We start from the raw sequence: 13,352 nt of genomic DNA, 5'->3' as shown, positions 1-13,352 counted from the left end.
GTGCTGGCTAAAGGACGACTAACTCAGTCTGACACATCAGGTGCCACTAGCTTTAAACTCTGACCGACAGTTTTCACCCTACCATGAGGATCACATACAAGGGCTGTATCACGGTCCATCCTGCATATCTGACACTCCCATCCCGCCACCTAATAACTGTCCAACTATGTCTAACAGTGTTTTGTAGTTCCTACCAATCCATAGAACCTGTGCATTGTTTGGACAACATAAACTAGGGGCTTGGTGTCAAGATTGTTTCCGGACCCTCCCCCCGCAGTATATGTTGGCCTATAGACCAGCTATCGCACAGTGCCACTGTAAGCCCCCCTAACCTACAAGGGAGCAAATGGTTTTCTGGCAACCACTGAACATGACAACCCTGACTCAGGGATCGTTGAAACAGTACAGAACCTTTCGCTCAGTCACTCGTACTTACTTGTTCTCAGAGAAGTATACAGAGAATACACAGTGGGACGTTTTCAATAATATTTATTGAACCAATGTTATTCTTGCATAAAATACGTTTGCTGCAATGATTAGTAGACAGAAGCAGATGAACGCGATTACACGCACCAAAAGTAGAAATAGTAGAAATAGTTCTACCATGGTGCTAAACAATGTATATATTCAGGCATATAAACAAGGTAGTAATCTAGCGTACTCCTACTATGCGAACATTGCTCGGAGTGTACCTAGAGTGTATGTAGGTGTTGAGCCAAGAATAACCCCAAGGGATGATCCAATCCCATTACCTGTCCTGATAGGATAGAGTGAAGGACCTCGTCTTGGTCATGAACTGGACACTTCTCACGAGATATCAGACCGCTGTGTGGTGAATTTTCAGCATGCAAGAACCCTCTGTGTCAGTGGAAGTGGCTCCTCTGCTAATTGATCGGGATGCTCATCTTTTATAATAGAAAGCAGCCTTGCGATGTGCACATAGATTAGTGATGTTATGGATATGTACATAGCCCTGTCGCCCCGTGGATGAAAATAGTGATGACATTTGTACGTAGTGCGAAACGAGACATTGAACATGATGTTCAGGGCTTTGTGATAATGTTGTGCGTAGCTAGATGTAAAACAAGTTTTGTTTCAGAGAAACTAATCCAACGTTGTTGTGCATGCAAATATGCGCTAAAGGTCACAGCTGGAAATGTTATTTGTGAGGACAATGTAAGAAATATGCTGCTGCGCTACATAGGCCTAACTCAGGAATATACCAACAGCAACGTGGTCGACCTTAATGGAGCAAACAATACAGAAACAGTGCTGCGATCTTCACCTTAAAAATAACTGCAGATATCAACAAGCATTGGCAAAGCCAACAGGTCGAGCCTATGAGACCCAATGGCTTTGGCAACATTATGTAGCCATGCTGTACAGCAGATACTTTGCAGTGTAGCTAAAACTAATTTAACAAAGTGCCATGACACAGGCAGAGCTAATGCACTTTATAAAGAGCATTAGCGCTGGATCGATCATAGTCCTTTTTAAAAATTATTTTAGCCATGCTGCGCAGAAGTCATACTTTTAAACAGCCTGGCTACAATCATTGCCAAAGTCAGCAATGCCCACACTGCACAACATGAACAAAAGGCAATGGCAGAGCCAATAGTTTCAAAGGTAATAACTATTGGCTTTCCAATGCTTGTTAGGTCTTAGCACAAAACCCTTGTGATTCTGAGCAAACCAATTAATCTCTGCATACGTGAAAAATAAAAAAAATGACATTTGGCAAACAAAATCCTACCACATAAAAAAAGCAATCACACCCATGTCTTACTAAAAACAATATACATATGAAATCAGATAACATCTGTTGTCAGAATAGTAGCAGATAAAATCTGTTGTCACAATAAATATCCATTTCAAATGAGAAAAGGACTTCTTTGAAGTGTGTGTGGCATAGCAAAACATAGCTACAAATGGTAAGTAGTTTCTCAATCACAGCGCAGTCCCCGGAAGGATAGCAATCAAGTTGAAGCAATCAGTATTTGGTTCACGCTCCAGCCGAAAGAAGAGGAAGTGAAGCCAGCACACTCTGGCTAATTAGAAGGCAGTAAATAAGAATGAGAGGGAAGCCAACTAATGGTAAGCAATAGGCAGGCTCTAAACCCCTTGTATTTTACAATATTTTTTGCAAGTGACAGGGCATGCAGCGTCGCAGATGAGACCTAAAAAAGGATTTGCAGAGCTAAATAATGCTGCAAGCATGTCAAAACATCAATTGCATGTCCAACTCTCACACTCATCACACTGCTGAGCCCTGCATTCCATAACACGATGACAACTTCAGTGGTCATCATGCATAATATTGAAACACTTCCCACATAGGCTCAATGCTAAGACAACACTCTCCCAACCATATGTGCTATGCAGTAACATGCGACCCGTATTGACAAGCAATTCATTCTGCACACGGGGGTAGTAAAGCGCTATATAAATGCTACCATGTAAAATAGCACAACACACACTTAATTATCTTTTGCCATCATAGTTAGGGCATGCAAGGAAGGATATTTTTCCAGAATGGTTAGTTATTTTTATTTAAATTAATAATTGTAATAAACATTACTCACTATAACGTTAACATATAGTGCTATAAATAACTCACTATAACGTTAACATATAGTGCTATAAATAAACAAATTAAGGTCCATTCCTTTAACCTTTCAAATGTCCATCACATTCCAACAGCTACCATGATCCTAAAGCGTTCACAATTTAAATAGTTCTTCAAGACATTGCTTGCCACTTAGTTAAAACAGACTTATGTTGTTACTGAAACGATTGGTCTTTTCATTGCTCAACTCGCAATTCGACTCTTTGGTCCAAGCCAGACTGCTTCTTGGTTCTAACTCCAATTTACATATCAATTAGTTGCCACAACGACCTCTTTTTCTCCTTCCATCCATGCAATTTGGTAATATCATCACAGGGCTTAAAAACTGAAAAAGTGTGGCATAAAGCATTATGTCAAAAAGAAGCTGTTAAAGTGATACTAGATACATAGTGTCAAGAAACGATGCACCCTTCATTTGTTGAACACTCTAGAAAAACAGTCATCGCGCCAAATGGCACTTGCTATTTTATTACACATTAGGTGCATATTTAGATAGCATTGTGGAAATCGAAAATATTTGCTGTTAGCATGAGCTGAAGCCATCTTGTTTGCAGAATCCATTTTGTTAGCCTTGTGATTCTGCAGTCTTCACTGTTGCCTGCTTTTCTATTCTGCTTGAGTCGTCAACCTTAGTTAACTCCTTCTGTACTGAGCCAGAGCAATGTATGAGCTCAGAAAGGCCAGTAGCTGCTAGAATGCACCTGTTTGAGAATGTAACTATCTATCATATCCTACTGATGTAAGCAGTTCTGTTTCCCCTCCCACTTTGCCGACTTTGTTAGTCTAAGGACCCGTGGGCAAACTTAAGGGTGAACCTTGCACCGGTGTGCCCCTGAAAAGGCACATTTCCACAGCATGTTTATAATTACTACTCTTTCAGTACAGCGTATTGGATTCTGGTGCATCAGACTGCAACATTAGATATGTAAAAAGTAGGACCTTGTCCAGTGGTAAACGTTTTTCAAAAATGGTATTGGACCAATAATCAGGTTAAACCCGGAATAGGGAAATTAGCATGGGTGGAAGAAAATATGCCACTTTGTCTGCACTAAGCAATGGCAATCTTTAAGGGAGCATATTTTTCGCTCACAGAGGGCCCCTCCAAAGCCAAAACAAACTTCTGCAACGCCATGACCAAAGTAGCTGAATGGATGAGACACAACTGTCCCCAACTCCACTTTGACAGAACTGTTGTGCTGATCTTCAGGAAGAACACCTGTGCATGAGACCACAGCTGGTGGCCGGCAGAACTCAGTCCCACACCGATCGCCCACGCACGCAATCTGGGAATCATCCTCAACAGCCAACTGACCAAGAAACGACAAGTTAACGCAGTTGCCTCCTCCTGCTTCCACCCACTTTGCATGCTCCGCAGAATCTTCAGCTGGATTCCAACACCAGAAAGACCGTCACCCAGGCCCTCGTTACCAGCCTCCTCGACTACGGCAATGCCCTCTACACCAGCATCTCCACCCAGCATGTCCGAAGACTCCATACCGTACAGAACACTGCAGTCAGACTCATCCTGGACGTCCCCAAAAGAACCCACATCGCCCCCCACCCTGAGAGACCTCCACTGGCTCCCCATACAAAAAAGATGCCAGTTAAAAATCCTCACGTATGCCTACAAAGCTCTACACGACCTAGGACATGCCTACTACCTCAACCACCGACTGAACTTCCACCAACCCGCTAGACACCTGAGCTACTCTTCACTCGCCCTCGCACACACACCCTGTATCCGACGCAGCTGGGGCCGCTCCTACATCGCTGCCAAGAACTGGAACAACCTTCCCCTCCAGCTCCGTACAGCCCCTTCGCTGGCAGACTTACCAAAGAGACTCAAGACCTGTCTCTTCGTCGGAGACACAGCGCCCACATACCCCTATGGATGCCAATGTTTCGCTTTAATGCTGTTTAATTGACTGATTGATGTTTCATATCTAACGGTGTGGACAGCAGGTTAAGATACTAACACAACGGTGTGAAGGTGAGAAAAGGCCCAGGTTTGAATGGGGTCCCCTAAGGATCGATCCTCTCACCATCCCTCTTCAATCTCTTCATGGAACCCTTGACAATCATTCTGAAACAAGCAGAAGTTAACTACGACCTTTATGCAGATGACACAAAAATCTACTACAAAATCAAATCTCCCAGCGACATCCGTCACCTCAATGCCACACTAACCAAAATCCAAACTTGGTTTAACGCAAACCATTTAAAGCTGAACCCAGACAAAACGGAATTAATACTGTTCTCTCCAAAAAGTAACCACCGACCAATCCAAGACTGGCTCTAGAATCTAGATGCCCTAAACTGCTCCCTCGTCCTATCCGACTTGGTTAAGCAACTAGGTATTACCCTGGACAAGAACCTACCAATGAAGGACCACATCAAAAACTCTGCAAAAGGTGCTCTTTACTCAATAAAACACCTCAAGAAAATTAAACCTTTCATTCGCCAAGATGATCTCAAGACTATAGTACAATCCCTAGTCCTCTCCAAACTGGACTATGGGAACGCCATCCTTACAGGGACACCGAAAGCTCACCTAGCCCCACTAAGGTCAATCCTCAACATGGCAGCTCGACTCATAACTGGTGTAAAAAGATTTGAACACATCACACCAATCCTCAACTGGCTTCCCATGGAAGGTAGATGTATTTACAAACTGGCCTGCATCACACACAAAACCCTTCACTCACCTTCGCCCAACTACCTAGACAGCAAACTGGTAAAAGCAGGAAATTCCGGAACTCTGAGAAGCTCCAACTTACTTCTCCCTCAGAAATTCGAAAAGAAAACCACTCAGTGCCAATCCTTTTCTGTGAATTTAACCAGGATGTGGAACTCACTCCCTAGAGACCTCAAATGCAACCCCTCCTTCTCCTGCTTCAACAGGGACCTGAAACTCCATCTCAACAAATACTTTACCGACCAATGTCAACTAACCTAGACTCTAATAACCTAGTTGACTCCCCTCTCACTTGACCATCAAGGATAGGTGGTTACTGGACTTTGTCAACCACCTAAGTTTTTTTTGTCTCCCTCCCCCCTCACTGTTTGCCTAATTATTGTTTTTGCTTATATCTTTTTTTTTGCGTCCTCTGATCATGCTATGTAATGCAACCTTTATCTCCTGTGTATATGTAAAGCGCTCTGATACCCACGGGTCAAGATAGCGCTATTTAAAACTTTTAAAATAAAATAATAATAATGACAAAATAGTGCTGTAGGGAGCTGTTGTGTTACAGGAAGTATGTTGCTCGTCGGTTTGCGGCTGCTGTTTCGGATCCTTGTCATGAGAAGTGATATGAGATAAGTTTATATATATATATAGCATGTAAGTGCCCCTGTGTGTGGGGTTGTGAGGTACTGGTCAAAGGACAGCACCGCATTCACTTGGATTCAGGGGCAGCATTATCAGACAGGATAGGTGGTAAGTCCCTCCTCTCAAGGCCTATTACCCACTTCCCCGCAGCCCGCCTGCCTCTCCTCACCAGCTGAGGTCGGAGCCGGCCACGGCTCTCAAGGCAGCCCGCACTGGGACTGCACAGCCGCCTCTCACTGCTTCAAACCCGCCGCCACCCGCATCCAGCTCCAACAGCCGGTCACAGCTACACGTCACTTCCGTCTTCGTAACCCAGGCAACCGAAACTCCGTTATTAGGAAGCACAGACGAGACTGTGACGTCTTTTCCGCCCTCGTTACCTAGACAACTGAGACTTCGTTATTAGGCGGAGCAGACGAGGCTGTGACGTCACAGCATAAAACCCCCTGTCTTGTGACGCAGCAGTAAGTCTGTCCCTACAGGCTCGCGAAGAAACGGCGACCTATATAGGTGACAGCGGCAACAGATACTGTCATTTTGTTTCAGAATATTTACCTAATCTTGTTTTTAAATCCGTATGTACAATTAGCAATACTGGTGTGAAGATATTTTGTATTGTTGCATACATGACAACAGTTTAGAAGAGATCAGTGGGAGTTTTAAACCAAGCATTAAAAATGCAATAGGTCTCGCCTTTGATTAAGTTAGAGCCATTTGCTTTGCTAATGGTTTGTATAGCAAAGCAAATGGCTTTAACTTAATGAAAGGCGAGACCCATTGCATTTTTAATGCTTATTAGAGAAACGCTTGGTAACCTATTCATTTTAAAGCCTATATAGAATCAGTAAAATTGGTGAAAACGAGAAGCAGTGCATTTTGGCCAAGTGGGGGAGGCGAAATCAAATGTCCCAAGGGCCACAATACCTGATCTGGCTAGGGTTGCCACCTGAGCCTTTTTTACTGACATAACCTGTATTTTAATATCATGATCGATGTGAAAATGAAGAAAATTACCAAAAGTCTGTATTTTTTCCTCTGACCAATATGTATTTTAAATGGTCATGGTAAGATGAATACACTTGAAAATGTGTTCTAAAGCTGCTTTATTTATCCGTGACTAATAGCTAAACAAACAAAGACAGAAAAACCATGTTAAAAAAAATTATGAATATTTTTCAATAAAGAGTACACTCTAATTATCATGCTCTGTCCCTTGCAGAATCTGATAACATGAATACATTGCAGTTCTTTTCTAATTGCTTTTTTATCGTTCAATATAGGGTGAACCTGACGTTAGGGCATTGGAGCGATTTAAATGAGCAACAGTTACACTACACAAGATCAAATTCATTTTTACTTCAGGCGTTGGGAGATTAAGTGATTTGCCCAGAATCACAGGATCTTGAGCCAACACCGGGGCTGGAAACTGGTTTCCAAGTCAGTAGGTTTGGCTGTAACGCCACCTCCTCTCTAGTTTAATAAAAGCTTAATAAAGGGTTGCTTCACTGCGAGTCCTATGCAAATGCACACACACTCCAGGAATGCTTGTCTTACTTCAGGACCTCCCGAACTCCCCATAGCCTCAGGGCAAGGGTTTTGAAAGGGAGGGTTCAAGAGAAAGGCCCCAGCCATTGCTGGTCCGGGGGAGTGTGGGGCGGTCTGAGATGTAGGTGGCCCATAGTTGTAGAATCCCTGCACCCCAGATAGGCCCCTGCATACTCCCATCCTACCCAGCCCACCACTGCCTGAATGTGATGGCCTGGCATGGGATGGGTCAGGGGCAAGACACTGCTTCTGGGTCAAGCCGTCCCCACGGGTGCCGAGGCAAGAATGGCCCAACAAATGGAGCAAAACCTGGCTCCCAGTAAGGCAGATGATGAAAATCACCACCCTCGCCTGCCCACCATAGCCTGAAGTGCAATGGCCTAGCAGGGCAGGAAAGAAGCAGGGGCCCTTAAAGAAACGGCTGACATATCACCCTTAGGCACTAGCGCTTTGGCCATGATTGCCCGCCTTTCCAATCCGACCCTGGTGGTAACAAAGAGCTGCTTTTATTGGTTCCCAGGCTGGCAGGGATGTGCCCTGGTCCCTTTGACACTCCCACGCCCATAGCCTCCAGCTTCAGGAGCACATGGCAGTTTGATAAATCACAAGAGGTAGGGTGTGTCTGGCCTCCGGGGCTAGGAAGAGAACTTCATGCTTGGGAGGAACCCTGAGAGGAACCTATAACAGCATCTGTAGGCCCACGGCTGTTCCACAAAAGAGCACACTGATGTCAGAGGACAGCTTGTCAGGCTCTGATTTAATGGATAAGCAAGTCCAACCTCAGGACTGTATGCTTGGGCAAAATGGTAGACCCCAGTTTAAATCAGATCAAAAGTATAATGGACCAATTTGATTCATACAAACACCTCATTCAGGGACCGGATTGCATTGAGGAAGCCTTGGCCGCCACAAGGTCATGACTCTATCTGACTTTCCTGATCTGTGGGACTTTTAAAACTGTGCTTGTTTTTGATACCCTCTGCTTTTTGCTCAACATGCAACCACGAGCCAACTAGCTAACAACTCAAACAAGCAAATGGACACTTTATGGACATCATACTATGCGACAGTGGATTAACACCCACACGATTAAATCGCTTTTGCTTCAAGTACTGTAATAACATAACTGATAATTGGTTAAATTCATTTTTTTTTATAACATATACATGTAAGCCCTACATTTATTTAATATTATTGGATTTCGGATTAATTCCGCATTGATTGCTAGAGTGAGGTCTGATGTTGCTTCACATCCCTCTCACAGATTTACTCAAATATTTTCGTCATCTAAGTGTTTACGCTAGTCCTTTGGGAGCAACTGTTTATTTTACCTTGCCAGAAACCGAAACCATTGATCCGAGGGCAGAGGCCCTGCAGATGACACACGAGGTGGGGGAGCGGGAGCCCAGTTGTGTACACCGGCAGGGCAGCGAAGTGACTAGCACCACTACTACCCACAAACAAGTTGAGCGGCACACTATGTTAAGCATGCATTTTCAAAGGGGCGTGGCCAATATAATTAAGGGAGTTGCGTAAAACACGTAAACTAAAAATCCGTGCTTAACATAGTTTCTCTCATTGTATCCAGATATGATAAATCAAGTAACATGATACCTACAACAAGTCAGGACTATTGGCATTGTCAATGAGTTTTGACAGAGAGGAAGCACCTGAATTCCAGCTGCCATGTCGTTTCGTGGCTGTGCAGGAAACCGCCACCGAGAGCTGTGCGCCATCTGCAGCAGCTTTCAAGGGACTGAGAAGCAATAACACACGGCGGGGCCGGAAGGTGCGTCCCGGTACGTGCATGAGTAAATCTCGCACAGGCTAGCCAAAGGACAGGACTTCAGAATACAGATTGCAGGGTCGTAGAGAGAGCAGCCACAAAACGAGTATAACACAACACTACCTGCTTTAGCCAATGAGCAGTATTTGAGAATGCAGAGTGCAGGGGGAGGACAAGACTACCCGAGAACCTGCATACTAAAACAAGGTATAATCGAACAAGACTGAAGAATTATAAAATGCAGAGTGCGAGGCTAGGGAAAAAGTGCTTAGTGGCACGCCGCAAGTAAAAGATCCAATCCCGCTGGGCGTGGCCTAAAACGGACAGGGTGGCAACCAGGAGGGACTTAAAACACTCCTGGACAATCAACAAAGTCCCTTCTGAATAATAACTGACGTCAAACGACTCACACCAATCAGAATTGCGGGCGGATCTCAGACATGACTTCTGGAATTGGATCGATTCCAAGAAGCCCTCGCATGGCGAGAGCAGTGCATGCGCGCTGCTAACACTATGCGAGACCTAAAAAATAATCGGGAGAATGTATTTTCTTCATTGACTTTTATTAAAGCAGAGGCAATTTCAGGCGGGAGACAGCCAAAATAAAGCCATTTTGGCTTCGGAAATTGAAAGTCTACCTTCTGCATCAGGTCTATTTGCATGTATGATATATTCGCTCCTCTATGGTGTTTTTATTTTCCATTCTACTATTACCTCTTTTACGAAAGGAAGCTCGTTTTGATGAGATGTAATACAAAATTTTGAACAGAAAGTATAGATGAGCTGGCTGTCTCATACGTGTTTCTCCCTCTAATAGTGTACCTGTTCACTGATCCCAGCCATGTGGCAGTTCCTATCTTGGTCAATGCAAGACATAGTAAACTGAACCGTTTCCAACAAACCGTTGACATGCACAGTAAACTTTATTAAATAATTTGGTAATACCTGAAGCCAATTGAGGTTGATTAGGAAATTACAGTATTGTGGAAGCCGAACCCCAGTAATGATCTGAACCCCAATATTTCACCACCTCAAAATTTACCTAAGTAATTTGGCTCCAGGGGCGCTAGGTGGCGCCAGACCAAGATGGCCGCACCGCTGTGATGCTCTGGCAGCCTGGCCCGGTTATCTGGCATTTATTTGCTATTTCGCACGTTCCCCGTGTGTTACACTGCTTGGATCGAGGGGCGGAAGACGACGGCCAGCCTCGGGGCAAGTTTCGGCCCGATCGGAGGCCGGACGGAGGCGTGGCGGCCTCGGGAGGTCGGCAGGGAGTCGGACTGCGGACTGCTCTGGAGCTCTGAGGCGGGCGCTGAATTCAGGCTAGCTCGGCGCGGCCACGAGGTGAGAGGCCGCGGGCCGCTAGCGGCGCTGCTGTGTGCGGAGCGTGGGGCCGCTCTGAACTCGGATCGCTGCCGCGTCCCAGCCGCACCTGGAAGCTTTGATAACTTGCTGGGTGAACCTGCATGAGCCTCTGAACTCTGCGTCCCTGCCTTGGCGAGCACCGTGGTGCGGCCGCGCCTTCCGCGCTGACGGGTGGACTGCTGGAGGATCGGCGGCGACTGCTGGCGGCGGCGGGGAGTACGGGGCTGGTGAATGCGCCCTCGCTCCTGGCGATGTGGGCCGTTAGCATCTGTGCGTGCCTCCCCTGCCCGTCGCGGCGCTGTTGATGGCTGGACGACCGTCCTGAGACGCCTGCCGGCTGGATACGGTGCTTCCCCGCCCGTCGTGTGGCTGCTGTTGCCCCGGATGTGCGTGGGGGCGTCTGGTGCTGGGGGTGCAATTTGGGATGCTCAGCTGTGCGGCCGATGGACTGTTGGTACTGCCCTCGCCTCGGTGGGTCTAAGGTGGCATTGCTGGACGCGCTGACAACCTCTGCTTGACTACCCTGCGGCCTACGCGTGCTCCCCGGCTGTCCCTCCGTCCGCTGGCTGGCGACCTGTGGAGCCCTGAAGGAGAGGATGTGGAGTGGGACAGAGATCGCTGGGCCTGCACCATACAGGAGGAAAACCGAGGGTCTGGCTTGGCGGTGAGTGTGGAGGCCGCCCCGGGGCTCACTAGCTTGTGGCGGGGTACTGCCCCTGATCCCCCCCAGCTTGGATATTGGCGAGCTCGTCTCCTTTCCGTGATGTATATGTGAGGGGGCCATCGGAGTGTTGACCGGCGCCGTGACGAGGGTGACCCTGCGATCGCAGCTGCTGGACATAGCACCGGAGTGCGAAGGTCTACTGATATCGCGCGGACGTCCCCACCGCATAGAGCGCACTCGCGGACAGTGCTGGGCCTGCCGAGATGGGGAAATCGGATGGGCGACAGCAGCGACTCCACTTTGAGACTAAGAAGGCGGGCACTCGCTCGGGGGCGGAGGAGCCCCCCGGGCCGGAGCGGGAGGCGCCGCCCGGACCGGTGGCGAGCCCGGGAAATGAGGTCAAGGAAATGCTGCAACTGCTACAGCAGAGTGTCAATGGGCTGTCGGGGAAAATGGACGCGATGAACAACAGGCTCGACTTTCTAGTACTAAAGGTGGATAAGCATGACGAACAACTGAAGGAGCAGGAGCAGCATATCTCAGACAATGACGATCGTACAGGAACCATGGATAAACAATTAACGCAGATGGATCGCCTCCTGAAGGTGATAGCGGCAAAGAACGAGGACTTGGAGGCCCGCAGCCGCAGGAACAACATACGCCTCACGGGGATTCCGGAAAGTACCAATATCGGACGGATGGAGGATTACATCGAGAGGCTCCTCCTGACGACTTTTGGGGCTGAAGCGTTCTCGTCACATTTGATTGTGGAGCGGGCCCACAGGTCGCTGGGACCTCGGCCGCCGCCGGGCGGTCCGCCTCGGCCCATCGTGGCACGCTTACTTAACTATAGAGACCGAGATGTGGCCTTGAGACGGGCGAGAGAGCAGCAAAATTTGCAGTTTGAGGGTGCAGCGTTCTCCATATTCCCAGACTTCACTATGGCTGTTCAGAAGGCGAGACGTAAATTTGTGACTGTTAAACTAAAACTGCGTGCAGCCGGCGTTGAATATGCCCTTCTGTATCCAGCGAAACTGCGCCTCAGGCACCAGGGTCGCACGGTCCTGTGCATGACGCCACAGCAAGCGGAGGAATTTCTTAAGACGCTGAGACGCCGATCACCCGGCCATGCGCTGGATGACGGGGGGTCGCGTCCCCCTTCGCCTGCCCCTGTGGCACGGGGGGGGGAGTGAGCCTCTCCGGGCCCATGCAGTGGCGCTGACTCCGCAGCTGGACTGACGGTAACATGGAGGCTGGAGGTGAGAGATTGATGCGGGGGTGGTATTGCGGACTCCTAACTGTATACCATTGGATTGCCACTCTTAATGAGATGGTGGTGGGGGAGGTGAGATATGCTTGATCCTTCTGACTATTGGCACTGGCCGATCCCTTAGCGCTTACTCGATTGTGAATTTGCTGAGAGAGGGGAAACGTGCGAATCTTGATGTACAGCCAGGCCCCCTCCCAATACTCCCTCTCCATGCTCCTGCCTTATGGGCGGACAGTAGAGCACCAAGTGCGAGAGGGATACGGGAGGGTTTTCTGGGACCACAGGCGCCCCCATCATGGGAAGTCCCCCACGAGGTAGTGATGTTCTTGTACTTCAGTTGACCCGCCAGTTGAGGTCGCTAGTGGGATGGGTGAGGGAGGGATATAGGGATACCGGCACGTTTGGGGTGCTGTTGTGGGAGGGACTGGGCGCATCAGTTGTTTGGTTTGGGTCTTTAGGGGGTGGGTGGTGGGGAAGGGAGGCATCGGCAACCGCTCAGGCAACTACGAACGAGGGAGGTCATAATATTTCAGGTACACATCCACATGGAGGGAGGAAGGCACTGGGAGTCTGGACAACAGACCGTCATTCGTTGGGCATGTTTCATACAGTACGCACGCAAAACCTGCTCTAACCAAATTGAAACTCCTGTCCTGGAATGTCCGAGGGCTGGGGGACCCCCGCAAGCGGCGGCAGATCCTCGCATACCTTGATAGGCATCATATCAGTATAGCGCTCCTCCAGGAAACACACATTGCCCCCGGG

At 47.8% G+C, this 13,352-nt stretch overlaps 1 protein-coding gene across 3 annotated transcripts in view; it reads right to left on the bottom strand.

Moving 5' to 3' along the window:
• SPICE1 (spindle and centriole associated protein 1) overlaps nt 1-6,264 on the bottom strand; it is a 613,595-nt gene extending 607,331 nt beyond the window's left edge. For all 3 annotated transcript variants that reach the window (XM_085621094.1, XM_085621096.1, XM_085621095.1), the window contains exon 1: nt 6,127-6,264. The gene's annotated coding sequence lies outside the window, so the exon portion shown is untranslated. The remainder of the gene's footprint in view (nt 1-6,126) is intronic.
• Between the last annotated feature and the right edge of the window lie 7,088 nt (nt 6,265-13,352).

Source organism: Triturus cristatus, chromosome 8 (genome assembly GCF_964204655.1).
Source record: "Triturus cristatus chromosome 8, aTriCri1.1, whole genome shotgun sequence".
Lineage (NCBI taxonomy): Eukaryota > Metazoa > Chordata > Amphibia > Caudata > Salamandridae > Triturus > Triturus cristatus.
Note: the sequence above shows the minus strand (reverse complement) of the source record. Positions and strands in the feature narration are given on the sequence as shown.